At 43.4% G+C, this 15,981-nt stretch overlaps 1 pseudogene; it reads right to left on the bottom strand.

The window, feature by feature from the left end:
• Nucleotides 1-15,981, bottom strand: part of LOC121870168 — a 44,999-nt pseudogene that overhangs the window by 14,885 nt on the left and 14,133 nt on the right.

The raw sequence follows: 15,981 nt of genomic DNA, 5'->3' as shown, positions 1-15,981 counted from the left end.
TCCATCATCACTACATATAACACCATCCATCATCACTACATATAACACCATCCATCATCATCACTACACATAACAACATCCATCATCACTACATATAACACCATCCATCATCACTACACATAACATCATCCATCATCACTACATATAACACCATCCATCATCACTACTCATCGGTAAAGTAGTTTCCGAGATTCTCGTGAGGACACACAAACATACAAACACACACACAAACAAAGAGACATACTTCTTTGTTTTATATATATAGATAGATCATCACTACATATAACACCACCCATCATCACTACATATAACAACATCCATCATCACTACATATAACAACATCCATCATCACTACATATAACACCATCCATCATCACTACATATAGCACCATCCACCATCATCACAACATATAACACCATCCGTCATCACTACAGATCGGTAAAGTAGTTTCCGAGATTCTCGTGCGGACACACAAACAAAAACACACACACAAACAAAGAGACATACTTCTTTGTTTTATATATATATATAGATGGTCCAAGTCATCATAACGAGTGATGGCCTTATGGTTACCTTCGGTGATTGGGGGGCAGGCCGAACAATTAAAGGAAGTTACGTGTATCAATGACGTCCCCATGAACGTGGCGTGGGGAGTGATCTCAGACGCCGAAATAAATACATGGAAAGAGAGGAGCTACAAGAACTTTTTGAAAATGCATATGTGGAACGGTAGATCAAGAAACCAGAGACGGCTACACGGTTACAGGGCTACGGACACTCAGCGAAAAAGTGCCGGACTCGGGAAGTGTGCGTCACGTGGGTGACGACCGGAGTGTCCCAAGTGGAGAGAGGAATATAGGGTAGCTAAGCTGCGATCCGAGAAAAACTTAGCTACAAGGAAGCTCTCCTTATAGGTAAGAAATAATGAAAGAAAAACGAGGAAATGAAGAAGGGAGAAACGAAGAAACAAAAAGACGAAGAAAACAAAGAACCAGAAGAACAAGAGCAAGAAAACGAAGAACACGAAGAACAAAACCAGTGTGGAAAGCGCAAAAGAAGAACAATACAAGAGGAAATTATAAAAATGACAAGTCTACGACAGTAATAACCGCATCAGTTGACGGCCAGGAAAGCAAATAAATAAGAAGGCAGAAGTTTTATACTGACTGTGCTCATCCCGTATACCCAGGTATGTAAACCCAGGTCTCACTCCGCCATATTATGGATAACGTCGCCAGGGATGTAATTACCACAATCAATCAATTAATCACCGGCATATTAAGTGGTCTTTACCGATTTGAACTTTGTGTATACGATTAGCTCCTGTTAACGTAACTGATCGCCTTATGATATTTTGAAGAATCAAAGCCACTCCTATATTTTCCCAAGACGTATTTTGTAAATAGTTGTATTTTCGTTCATGCTTAATTTGACTGTGCTCATCCCGTATACCAAGGCCGTGCATCAGTAGCCAACTGCAGGCAGAATGTCTGAAACAGGACGCATTGAATAGCGCAGGAGTACAGTCGGAGTGGGGCACGCCAGGGTAGCAGAACCCGAGCTTGGGCCTGCGTGTGCAACTGTGTACAGTCAGCAAAAGATGCACCGACCCCACCCTAGGTCTCCTGCTCGTAATTTTACCTGGCAATACTTAGTAAAGGAAGGCTGCATGTAAAGGCGATTGTGGGATCTGTTTTCTGCTGTATCAGTGTCAGGATAATTATTAAACAAACGAAGGTAGTACTTTATAATAATAAACTATTCATTGTTATTTAAGGTCATGAGAAGTTTCCAATTTTTTTTATATTTGCTTAAATAATGAAGAAAATTATATTAATGAATTGGCAACTCAACTACAACCACAGCTGCCAAAAGATTCTCACATCATTTTTTTTTCATAATTTAAACAAATATACGAACATTTGGAAAATTCTCATGACCTTAAATAACAATGAATAGTTTATTATTATAAATAATCTACCAATTGTTTGTTTAATAATTATCCTGACAGTGATACAGCCGAAAACAGATCCACCAATCACAATCACCTTTACATACAGCCTTCCTTTACCACAGGATGTAGGGGGGTGCCCAATAAGCCAAAAAAAAAAAGATTCCAGGAGAAAAGGGTGGACATTATACAAAGGAGGAGATTTTAATATTTAATAGCACTAGTAATTAATAATAAAGACAAATCCTATCCTCTAACCCTACACCAGTGCCCTAGCTAAACATATAAATATCCTAACTAGATACAAACTAAAACATGGGGGACAAGAGCAAACAGGAGCCAGAGAAAACTTAAGCCGTCTTTACTCGCCCAGCAAGCGGACAGAAGAGCGGCATCCATGGGGTTTAGCTGAGGTGGAGAGATTAGGTTGGATTTTCATGTATGTTATTGACCATGGCCAAAGTGAGAGTGAAGATCTCAGGAACCCCGACCCAGGGGTCTCGGTTAGGGCTAAAAAGGCTATTGAGTGACCTAAGGGTGAGAATAAATAGTCTTGTGGATCTGAGAGATGGTTACATCATCCTCACAGAGACAGATGAAGATGCTGATAAACTACTTAAGTCTAGTGCCATGGACAAAATGAAAACTAACAGTTACGAGGTCATTGTCCCACGGGAATACGGCGCCAAGCTCACCCTTGTATGTAAGAAGTTAGACAAAGATGTAGTGGAAAATAACGCAGAAGAAATAAGAGATGAAAAAGAAAAGCAAAACAATGTCAAGGTTGTAGAGGTGTATCCTATATATGCCCATAATATAATCAAGGTTCGCTTTGCAGACACAACGGATGCAAAAAGAATGAAGGAGAAGGGGTTCTATGCATATGGCACTTCCATCTCATCACACCAAATAGAATATGAAAAGTATACGCCCATCCAACAATGTATGAAGTGCTATAAATACAATGACCACGTGACCAAGAACTGCCCCATGCAAGGGGTCATATGCTCTGAGTGTTCATCTGATCAGCACTTCTACAAAGACTGCCGTAGCACCATCAAAAAGTGTGTCGTCTGCGAGTGTGACCACAGGACCTTCTCTGCCACCTGCCTGGTCAGGAAACAGGTACTTCAAGAAACAGAGAAGAAACTGACCGAAATAACCAAACAAAAAGAAACCAGGGAAATTTCTAACACCATAGAAAGGACCACTCATTCGACGATCATGGCTTACAGCCAAACCCTAAAAGACGATCTGAAAGAAACTCAAGCAGACTCCCAAAAACTCAACAATGTCAGCGAGACCATAGAAGTCCTGCAATCAGAGATAAGAACCATCAAGAACTAAATAAAACAGGCAGTTACTGAGTCACTGGGCGCCATGAGGGACGCAGTGGCGGAGCGTCTCCTCTCCACAGCTGGACGACTCCAAAGCCACCACTATATACTTGTCTTACCTACATGCCCATCATTTGAACATGGTTCATCCAGGTTCATTATCGAAACACATCAACGAGACACTAACCAGGAACAACATTGCATCTGTTGAAATAAGCGACAAAGTTCCTTCAAAAGAAATCCTGAAGGAAGTAACCCACTCAACAACTTATCGACGACCTCAAACCACACCAGAAATAGACCATGACCACCCTGACTTAGGCAAAAGTCATTATAACCGTAGCCCCGACGTGGCCAGTCAGTCCCCCTGGGATCACAGCTCCAGCGACACCGTAAATCTCCGTGACCCCAATACATGTACTCCCAGCGACGACAGTGACCATCGGACTGCAACCACAGTCAATGGTTGCGACCAGATGATGGCGACTTACTCCACAGAGGAACAAGACCCTCGAGCTGCAGCGTCAGTTGATTACTACGACACGCAGGCCCAGGAACTGAACACCTTCCTGTATACGGGTGACGAGAAGTTCGAGGGCCCGCCATTAACTGACAAGCAGATGCCCGAAGGTTCTGCTAAGAAGTTCCGTCCCCCTAGAAATGGCAGAAGCCGAGCAAACACTTCAAGCGACGCCCCAAGCTACAGTCTCCGAAATGGCAGTGGTTAGCAGGATGAAAATCGTCCAACATAATGTCCTACACTGGTCCCTTAATAGACGTAACGAACTGTCTAACTTATACTATCAATTAGACCCAGACATTATTCTATTAAACAGTACTGACATAAAGGACGAAAGTAAGCTGAAAATTTTTGGCTACAATGTATACCAGAAGAACATGATGGGTGAGCTGAACGATGGTGTCGTTGTGGCCATCAAGTCACAGCTGAATCACAGAGTGTTGCCAGACTTCGAGGATTCAGTTCTGGGAGTGCAGGTGGAGACAACTAGGGGACCTGTTATCATATGCACAATGTACCTACCTCCCAGACGTCCTTACTTACCCGAACAAGACCTAAACCAGTTGCTACGCCACAGAAAACCAACATACATCTTAGGGGACTTGAATGTGCGCCACGCCATACTCGGACACGGTAATGAGAACAACGTCGGTGTGGCGCTGTATGACATCAGAAGAGGAAAACTGCAACACCTCGGGCCAGATTTCCCGACAATGATCACACGTGCCAGTGCCACAACACCCGACATAATCCTCTCTTAACAACAAGGCCGTCCTGAACAGGCATGTAACCGCCGGACCCATCAGTACCAGCAATCACCTGCCAGTCATCGTGACGCTCTCATCCAATCCCATTATGATCCCCGCCAACATCAGGTGAAACCTCAAACGGGCAGACTGGGACTCCTTCAAGGAGTATCTCATTCTCAAACAGGGGAGAAACCTGGAAGAAGCCAGCCCCAATGACATCGACGACGCGGTCGAACAATGGTACACGGATGTGAAGGCGGAGATGGACAACAACATCCCGACCACCACTCACAGGACCATTCCCCATCCTCACACTAGTCACCAGCTGAGGCAGCTCAGTGTCCAGTACGATCACGTGAGACAGCTAGCCAGTATCCCCGGGTGGACGCAAGAGCTGAGAAACCGGTACCGAGAGCTACAGACGGACATCCAGCACGAGAGCAAACGTCTACATGAAGAAAAGTGGGCCGCCTTGGTGTGGGAGGAAGCCAACAATTACCGCGATTCTGCTGCATTCTGGAAAGGGATCAACCGACTGATGGGTTCCACCTCTAGCATGGCCCCTTACCTGCTCGACCAAAACAGCGTAAAAATATTCGAGGAGGAAAACCAAGAACAACTACATCAGCGATATTTACGGAAGATCTTTACCATTAGTGAAAAGGAGAACGAGGGCTTCTACAGGGAGATTGAGGAGGACATATTAGGTCACTTGCAGGACCATCAGCACCTGCTCCAGCAGCTCCCACGGACTGACTTCACTAGACTGGTGAACGGAAACTACCTGACGGAGCGCATAGTTCCTGCACATGTGTCAGCCGTCATAAAAGCGTTTAATAACAAATCACCTGAGCAAAGTCACATTAACAAGAAGATCCTGGCTCAACTCCCCGACAACATGATAGAGACGCTTGCTCATATATGCAACACCTGCCTCGCCTCTGGATACTTCCCTAAGATGTTCAAAATCGCCGTTATTCGCCTCATACCAAAAGCAGGGAAGCCTCCAAACAAAGTCGAATACTTTCGACCAATGTTGCTGCTAGAGGTACCTGCCAAAATCTTCGTAAAAATAATAAACAAGTGATTGCGGTTGCATCTGGAGGACGAAGACGTGCATAATCCCCGCCAGTTCGGCTTCCGCCAGTACCGAAGCACATCCACCGCCATAGCTCAGGCCTACGAGCAGATCGCCAATGCCATGACTGGCCGCCTGCAGTGCAACATAGTACTGAGGGACGTCAGCAAGGCGTTTGACAAAGTTTGGAACGCGAGGCTGCAGTATAAGATCATACAACTAGGGCAACCCGAAAACCTGACGCGCCTGTTGTGCAACTTCATTACGGACCGCAGGGCCAAAATCAAGATGCAAGAACATTTTTAAGAAGAATTCTCACTCTCGAGCAGCGTGCCTCAGGGCTCTTGTCGCTCACCAACCCTTTACACGCTCTACACTGCTGACCTGCCACCTCCAATCGTCGGCAGCGAGTACGTCATGTATGCCGACGATGTAACACAGATCGTCACCTGCCCAGGAAGGTCCACAGCAAGGATGGCGCGACTCACTGCTCGGGCAATAGAGGATATCTCGGAGTATTAAAATAAATGGAAAATAAAAACAAACAAAACGAAATTCTAGGTCATACCCATAACCAAATTCAAGCCGGCGCCATTGATGATCGACGACGACGACAAGGCAGGTTGCTCGGCCTCATCATCTCTCGGACGGGCATCATTCCCCACGTGAAGGACAGACTAAATAAAGGCAAAGTCGCCGCAACCAAATTAAAACGTTTTAAACTGATGCCTGAGAAGATACAAGTTCACCTGTACAAGGCGCTGGTGAGGCCTGTGTTGGAGTACCCATCTATACCACTCGTCACACTCGGGAAGACTAGACTACAACAACTACAGTGCTTCCAAAACAAGTGTCTGAGGCCAGCCAGTGGCCAAGCGCCACCCTACCAGGAGACAGTGGAAACCACCCACTTAAGAAATAAAACAGAGGCCCTCAACTTCAGGTTCCATCGCCTAGGAAAGAAGGTTTGGGACAAGCTCCTGGACGACCCTCACAGCCCAGGCCACCTACGCGGGGAAGACATCAACGGAGGGCGACCTCACGCCTGGTGGCCCGGGAGTCTGCCCACACTACAACAACCCAACCCGCGACCCATCTATGTCCGCCATAGTGATCCACCTTAGATTAAAACTTAGATGATATAAATTCACATTTAACAAGTCACAATCTAGTGAGTCCATAACGTAATACAGTATAAGATTTTAATAAACTTGTAAATGTAAAATCAATCTAGTCATTGTCTACTAAAGTAACCATTGTGCAACCTCATCCTAAATCTTAGGTTAGCTTAGTTAGCCAACAAATTCTGTAATATGTAAAACAAAGGATGTCGTCCCCCTCTGTTTAACTCACTAAACTTCTTTTCCAACCTTTCCCCCCACGACTATATGTTGCGACTTCTCTATCCCTCATGTCTGGCAGGGCCTTGAGTCCCAGCATGCCTTCCATCCATTCCCCACCTTAACCTTAAAAAAAAAAAAAAGGAACCTGGGAAGGTAGAGGTCCTTAGTGCGAATCACTGTTCCAGGACAGAGGATGAGAGTGAACTTCTTTTCAGAGTGAGATACAGGTTCCTCGTCACCTTGGTGGCTCACGGGAGAGGCTAGAGTTGTGGTAGAGGCTAGAGAGACGTGTCAGTGATATTATTGGGCTGGCGACTCTTGCTCCAACGTCGTGATACGGAAGTGTTGTTAATTGCAGACCACCAGATGGCGTTGACCCAGGCGGAGGGACGTAACAGATGTTATAATGTATTTTTTTTTTATTGGGCAGCCCCCTACATCCTTGTGTGAGGTGAAGCGCTGAAGCGTTTACAGTGCCCAACAGGGAAGCATGCTAAGCTCATGCTTGCCTTTATGTCTCATGAGTTAAGGGCGTAGAATCCTGAAGAGTCAAGGGCGTAGAAGCCTGAAGAGTCAGTGGCTTATGTCATCAAGTTATTGGAAGCTCCAACAACTTGTCCCTGAATACGAATCCGCAACTTTCGACTTACAACAGGTACCTACTTTACTGCTAGGTGAAGAGGGACTAATGGGGGCTAGGAAGTAAGTCCAAACAACTTCCACCGGCCCGGGAATCGAACCCGTGACATCTCGCTTGCGAGGGAAGAACGGTACTGCTTCTACCACCGCTTCTGCCACTGATCCGAAGCATGCTCGACCACCATATGTGGTAACTGATCGTGTAAGCGAGCCCTTAGACTCCTGGAGTCGTGATGCTTGTATGCTGTTAGTATAATCTGTATCCACAGTATTTAGTGTACTACGAAGTACAGTGTACGAAAAATAAGTCTTGTGACAAATTTGGGGAGCATTAATGAGTATTATAATACTGCTATAAATGTTAATGAATTGAAGTGTTGAAGATCCATTATTTTCGTGAGTCACTGTTGTAGAATGTGACCGTGAGTTGGAGTATTTTCTACTGAACACTGCGAGAGTTAAATTAAAAAACATATTTTATTTTTTTTACTCTAATGTTAGTACCAGTGATCCATTTATTTTATACCAGTGTTAAATTAATTTTTACCAAATCATGAATGAACCCCAGGGAGTGGTTCCCGTGTTTAGTGTTTTCTCAGTGTTCACATCCTCAACTTATTTTCAATAACTATCCTTACTGTATATTGTGTCATTATCATCACTGCAGTATTACTTTTCTTTCTTCTTTATCTTTCTGCCATTAAATACAATTGAATCCACATGCCTTGACCTCACCAAGCTATTAAATGTTTAAAAGGTGAATGTTATGTTACATATTCTGGCAAGCTACCATGGATAATATTGAGTTGTACAGTAACATATGGTTCCCAGATAAACCCAATGATCAGAATTTATATATGATAAAAATATAAAAGAAAGAATAAATAAGATAAGTAAAAAATAAATAAATAAAGTACACTTAGGGACATAAAGAAGTACATTGAAAGTAAAATTGATGATCGTGCCCCCTATAATTGATGGTAAAGCGACTGGGATGCGTAAATCAAAGATTTGCGCCCACATAAATGGTGTTACAGTGGTGGGAGGAAGTAATTGTAATAAACGAGTCATATTGCTGTCCTTATAAATGGTCCAGCAGTGGTATAATTAACTACATAGAAAGTAAGGTAATAATTGAAACACGTTACTTCTCCCGTACAAATGATGGTACAGTGGAGTGAGATAACTAGACTAAAAATAATTAATTAGAATTATCCAAAAAAAAAAAACATTTACGCCCCTATAGTAAATGTGCTCAAGCGTCAGACCTCACTGACCTAAACTTTATCTGAAGTAACTGTCATCCTGAAAGGTTTAAAGATCGATGGTCATAGAAGTGACTATTTTGTTAAGGAGCTTAAATGTAGATTAAAAGGAAATTATGTGTGTGTGTGTGTGTGTGTGTGATCGCCTATGGCTGCGTGCATGGAATCTCAGGATCCTTCTGGATACTGGCACAAATGAGTGTCCTAAAAGAAGAACTGCCCTTGTGGCAAAAGAGCTGACTAGATATAACATCGACATAGCAGCCATTAGTGAGTCCTGGCTCCCAGACGAGGGTCGACTCACAGAACGGGGGTCTGGCTATACCTTCTTCTGGAAGGGTAAGCCTGCTGCGGAGAGAAATGGCATTAATGGAGTTGGCTTTGCCATCAGCCAACGCATCCTACACAGGCTAACTGAAACGCCTGTTGGGATCAACGAGCGTCTCATGACGCTTAGAGTTACACTGAATCACTCACGCCATGCATTTTTCATCAGTGCATACGCCACAACACTGGATGCAGAAGATGACATCAAGAAGGCCTTTTATGCCGACCTTCACAAGGTGCTAACCTCTATCCCCAGAGAAGACAAGGTTGTGCTCCTTGGTAACTTCAATGCCGGAATTGACAGAGATGCTGACATTTGGCAGGGAACCATAGCTAGGAATGGACTAGGCAAGTGTAATCCAAACGGCCTACTCCTCCTCAGCAAGTGTGCTGCACACAGCCTCATTATCACTAATACCTTGTTTAGGCAGGCAGACAAGTTCAAAGGTTCGTGGCAACACCCACAATCGAAACACTGGCATCTCACTGACTATATCATTGTCAGAGAAAGAGATCGCCGAGATGTCCTCATTACCCGAGCAATGAGTGGCTCAGACCACTGCAACACTGATCATCGGCTCGTCAGGGCAAAGCTCTCACTTCACGTCACCCCAAAACGGCGAAGGCAACAAGCTTCCAGAATAGATTTTAACACTAAGAGTCTTAAGGATTCAGTGGTAGCACATGATTTCAGAGAGCAGCTCGAACATAGGCTGATAAACAACATGACAAAAAAAAATCCCAGTGTCGAATGGGGTATTCTCGACACTGTCATAACAAAAACCTGCAGAGAGACCCTCGGCCAGATCAAAAGAATACACCAGGACTGGTTTGATGAAAATGACCCGGAAATCAATGTACTCGTCAATATTAAACGTGCTGCTTTAACTGATTGGCAGAACAACCTTCAGTCTCGGACTAAAGCTGATACTTCCGCAAGAAGAAAGCCGCAGCCCAGTGCGGACTTTGCAAACTAAAGATCGACTGGTTTAAAAATAAGACATATGAAACGCAAAAATTTGTAGATCAACACAAGATGCACGAATTTTTCAATTGCAATAAAATATTTTATGGGCCAATCATTCATGGCACAGGCCCCCTCCGGTCATCCGACGGTAACTCCCCAATTAAAGACGAAGAAGGCATCCGTCAACACTGGAAAGAGCACAATCATTCGCTGTTCAATCGAACGTCGGTGTGGATGTCTTGACAACCCGGCAGGTCCCTCAGCATCCAGAGCTGACCCATCTCAGCTATCCTCCATCCCTGGATGAGGTAGCTACTCCCATCAAACAGATGAAAACTAACAAAGCCTCAGGGCCTCATGGAGACCCAACCGAGGTGTATAAAGCAGGAGGACCTCTGCTTACTAGCCGTCTCCACTCTCTCCTGGAGAATATATGGGAAAAGGAGGAAATACCCCAAGCTCCTAAAGACGCCTCCATCGTCAATATTTATAAAAAAAAGGGAGACCGGTCAGACTGTGGCAACTACCCCGGGATCTCGCTGCTGTCAGTAGCTGGCAAGATTATCTTCTGAGTCCTCCAAAACAGAATTCTTCCTGAGGTGGAAAACTCGCTCCCAGAATCTCAATGTGGCTATAGATCATCACGTGGTACCACTGACATGATCTTTGCTGCCCGCCAGATACAGGAAAAGCGCAAAGAACAGCGTAGTGACCTGTACATAGCCTTCATCCACCTAACCAATGCCTTCGACTCGGTGAACAGAGAAGCCCTCTGGCGGACCCTCACCCGTTTTGTTTGTCCACCAAAATTCATTGCCATCGTGAGGCAGCTCCACGGTGGCATGAACGGCAGTTTCCTGCACAATGGCACCATCCAAATGGGGGTAAAACAAGGATGTGTATTGGCAAAAACTCCCTTTTCCATTTTCTTGGCTGCCTTCCTTACTTGTGCCAATGCCAATTTAGGGGGAGGGGTGGACATCGAGTACTGGAAGAAGGATCTTTTCAACATAAGACGACTCCAGGCAGGAACAAAGATATCGGCAGCTTCCATTACTGAAATTCAGTATGCAGGCGACCTCGCCCTTGTCGCTCACACTGAAGGCGACCTACAGGAGATCCTGAACACTTATGCAGATGCTTGTGCACACTTCGGCCTTGAGGTGAATGTACATATGACTCAGATTGTCTTTTAGCCATTCATCCAGCTCAACTGTACTACCCTCTCAAATGTTACCCACTTTCAGTATCTTGGCTTCCACCTGTCCACCACCGCAGATATCGGTGAAGAGATTCAACATCGGTTCAGATGTGCATCTCAAGCCTTTGGCAGACTCGGTACTAGTGTCTTCAGTTGTAGGGAGCTGAAATTATCAACAAAGTTGCACGTATTTTGAGCAGTGGGCCTCCCCACCCTGCTATACGGCAGCGAGACATGGGGCACGCACGGGAGGCACCTCAAGGCACTTGAATACTTTCACTAACGTAGTCTACGTTCCATCCCCTGAGTTCGCTGGGAAGACAAGAGAACAAATGTCAGTATTCTCACTGCCACCAATTGTAGGAGATCGAGGCTACCATTAATCATAAACAACTACATTGGACTGGCTATGTTACCAGCATGAACAACAGTAGACTGCCAAAACAGCTATTTTACAGTCACCTAATGAATAGTAAACGAAATGCTGGCGGGCAACTGAAAAAGTAAAAGATAAACCTGAAAAGTGCCAAATCGACCCCCTTACCTGAGAGACGATTACGCCACACCGAAACGCTTGGAGGAGCATCACACAAGAAGGTGTCAATGTTTTCGAATTAGCCCGACTGCAAACAGAGGCAGACAAGCGCCAACGCCGGAAAGACGCTGCGGCCATCCCTCCCGCACTACGAGGTAGCCATCCACATGTGCAACATCTGTGAACGACCCTGCCAGTCCCATATCGGCCTTTTTAGTCACCTCAAAACTCACCAACGAAGGTGACATCCTTAATAATTCATATTATTGTCTCACTGCTGGATGATCGTCGTACTCGAATCCGAGTGACAACAAAGTAGTAATAGTAGTGTGTGTGTGTGTGTGTGTGTTTTTTTTTGTGTGTGTGTGTGTGTGTGCGTGTATGTGTGTGTGCACTTAACGACATACAGTACATTGAAATATTCCAAATATAATCCAAACAATGTAAACACCTTGGGAGAACAATGTAATTTATCTTCGAAGTTATCCTTACATGATTATGAAGATCATTTCTGACCTCACTCACAGAAAGTTCATAGGAGACCCCTTATTTCACTGAAGTGGTGGTTGCTGTTCACCTTGGTCAATAAAAAACCAAAAACATAAGTTAAATTATACTTATTATCGTATATGCATAACATGAAGGATATTTTGTCAGCCAGTGTGGAGAACACAAACAACGCAACATTTACAGATCACAGCGGTAGTGACTCACAAAGTGATATATCTTCGATAATTTTATTGAGAGGGGTGTAGTGATCTATTGAGATTACGCTTCACTATACGTTCGAATAGTTAGATCAAAGAGCTCTAATGTGTACAAAATGTAGAACCATTTTACAGCCTTAGAAGTCTTCATAGCATCAGTCTTCCTTAACTTACCTACACCGAAGGGTAGAAAACCTTCCTTTCTGGGGGTAAACTTGCCCTGTTGGTCGAGCCACCGCTCCGGCAGGAACTCATCGGGTCGGTTCCAGTACCGAGGGTCGTGATGTATGGCCTCTTGTGCTCCAATAACAACAGTGCCCTGTAAGTAAATAACGTAACAATTAAAAGTAAACATGATCATAATATTAAACCATGAAAATTTCCCAACTAATATTGTATATAACTATAGAAAGGTAAACTATTTCTTCGACGGATGAAAACTACATTAATTGGCGATATTTCATGGCGATATTTCATGGCGATATTTACAAAGGAGGAATATAACAGTGAAAAGCTACCAACCTTAGGGATGTAGTAGCCGCCCAGCTGAGTGTCTCTGGTAGCTACATGCTGGACGCCTGTAGGTACAAGTGACGACTTACGTAGGGTCTCGTGTATGACCGCCTCCGTGTAGGGCATTCTATACAGTGACACCCAGGTCAAATGTTAGTATCAGCGACAAGTATGAAATATATTTGAAATAAAATTCATGGATAACCAAATTATTGAAATAAGCAATTTAGGGACTGTCTGTAAGGCTTCGACGTTTTCCATCTCAACAAACAGTGAACAGGAATTATCAAATTCGTGGAATTAGTTGGTATGTAAACATTTTATGTAGCTATCTTACCATTATTATTTTCTAAGCTAGAAAGTTATACAACAAGATAATGTAGACTTGGATTGCCTTTCTAAAAATGTATTCTAGTCAATGTCATCACATTACCCATTCACTAAACATTTTCCAGGATGTCTCAAATCCGTTCAAGAATTATCCCCTTTCAAGTAAGATCATAAAAATTAATTTTTGAATTAGTTAAGTTTAATTTCTTAAATTTATAAATGGACGTCTTTATTCAGTGAACTGCAAATCCTGTGGCTAAAATCTGGATCTTCATGCCAAGACACATGCCATGTTTCTGATAGCTGTTGTTACATCCGGACGGCGACACAAAGACTGGATGTTGTTACAGTTAGTACACCAATACACAAGGATTCCCCCTACGGTTATTAGTTCACGTGTGTACCAGTACTGACTATATGAAGGACAGCGTATATTTGAAACGTCCATATTTTTATGGATAAGTGCAAATATCTCCCCCATCCAATGGTGAAATCAAGTTCCATCGCGTTTCAATATAAATAAAAGTGCTTAGGGACCTAAAACCGGAAGATTAGACTAAAGAAACCTACACCATAGTTCCAACACGACTGGCTTAAGCTAATGAATTATCACTTATGCTTCCAGAATAGATACCGAATGAGAGTGAAAGGGAGGACGAAAAGATTACCCGTGACTCTGAAAAGTTAGCGATTAGATTAATAGGACAATATATATATTCTTAGTAGGAATCATAACAAGAGGAGGAGGAGGCATCACCTGAGGCTTGTCGTCGAGGGTTGCAGGGTGCCCTTTGGGAGGACCTCATCTATCTCTGCCTGCATCTTTTGCTGTACCTCCGGGTAGGTGGCCAGGTAGTAGAACATCCAGGTGAGGGTGATTGGTCGTAGTCTCATTCCCAGCGAAGAACAGATCGAGGACTAAGATCGCCAAATCCTTCGCTAAAGTTTTGGAAGAAAGGACACTTGAGAATCCTTATGACTTACAAAGATGAGATGAGCTTAAATATTTGGAAAAAAATTACAAGAAACAATACAGAACAATAACGAGTAAGTTATAGTGTGCTCTTTCAATTATCTTTGGTCTAAAGTGGCCAAAATATGAAGAAGCTGCAAGAAGAAAGCAATTTTCTGACATTTCTAGACCTTTCTCACTTTGACAGAAAGAAGCTGATTTTAACTTACTGACTCCCTGAATATCGGATGTAGTCTACAGTAAACAGTGCTGGAGGTACTGGAATAAAGTACTGCACAAGTACTGTTATATCTTCAACAGTTCACCCTTTCCCTATATCACTCACTCCATTCTCAAATTAGAATCAAAAGTACAGTGTGCAAACATATCCATGTGATTTTTGTGTGTATATACCTTTTATTAAACTTGTAAAATAATTCATTCAGCAGTCAACTTAATCCAGGGAGCAGCTATTCATGTATCAGACACCAGGAATGAAACTCCTGTGTTGAGTCAGTGTCGCTCTTCCTCCCACACAGACAATAATAAAACTGCTTCTGATTTTGTTATTGCTGATTTTTCTTGTTGAGTATTTTTCGCAAGTCTCCGTAGAATTGCTCTTTGCAGTTTCTGACACATTTTGATACAACATAACTACACAAGGGTGTTGGTCCTCGGGTCATTACCTGGGAATGGCCACAGTCCATCCCGTATCTCCTCCATGATAATGCAAAGAGACTGGACAGGTCTGTAACAAAACAATCCACGACAGATATTATCAAATAAGTAGAAAATTTAAGCAAGGTAAAGGCGTTGGTCATAAATATCCCCACCACTCAACATCGTATAGGTCAAGTTTGTTGAGGCAGACATGAACAATAAGACCACTCTGGTCTCTCAACCCACCAATCAGCTTTGGTTTGTGAAGGAGAGATGGGTATGACCCAACTAAAATGCTCATTTCTTTGTTGTTCTGATTGGAAGCTTCGTTATAATTTTTTTGGAAATTAGGTAAATTATAATTTTTTTGAAAGGTTAGGGTGTACTGTATTAAAAAAAAAAATCTTTACATTTTTTCAATCTTTAAGGCGGCCATTTTGGATTTTCAAAATGCAACCGTATAACCCGACAACCAGTGCATATATCCCAGATGAGTATGTGCCACAGACCCTTAACATGCATGGATGACACTGGGCAGAAATTGTATGAAGAATGTGTTATAGAGCGAATAAATGGGACTGTCAGCCTCTGGGCACCAGAAGAAACAAAACACTAATATGTTCACATCTACCAACAAGAGACATGCAGTCAAGATTCGTGAAAAGACCATTGACATGAAGGAAAAAAATATCTGTACGGTAGACTTATGGCCCTGGCCAGGTCAAACCGAGATGTAGACCAGAAGGAAGCTATTGGAAACTACGAGATTACCTTGACGCCAAGGTCACTCTTTGCACCCAACGGATCAGTATTGACATGCATAAGCGACAAGGCCAAGTTCATCCGTGTCCTTGAGAAGCTGGTATCTGAAAGAGGTGAGTCAATGCCAGATGAGGAATCCATTCA

Source organism: Homarus americanus, unplaced genomic scaffold, assembly GCF_018991925.1.
Source record: "Homarus americanus isolate GMGI-L3 unplaced genomic scaffold, GMGI_Hamer_2.0 scaffold55803, whole genome shotgun sequence".
NCBI lineage: Eukaryota > Metazoa > Arthropoda > Malacostraca > Decapoda > Nephropidae > Homarus > Homarus americanus.
The sequence above is the reverse complement of the archived record's forward strand: the minus strand, read 5'-3'. Positions and strand labels throughout refer to the sequence as shown.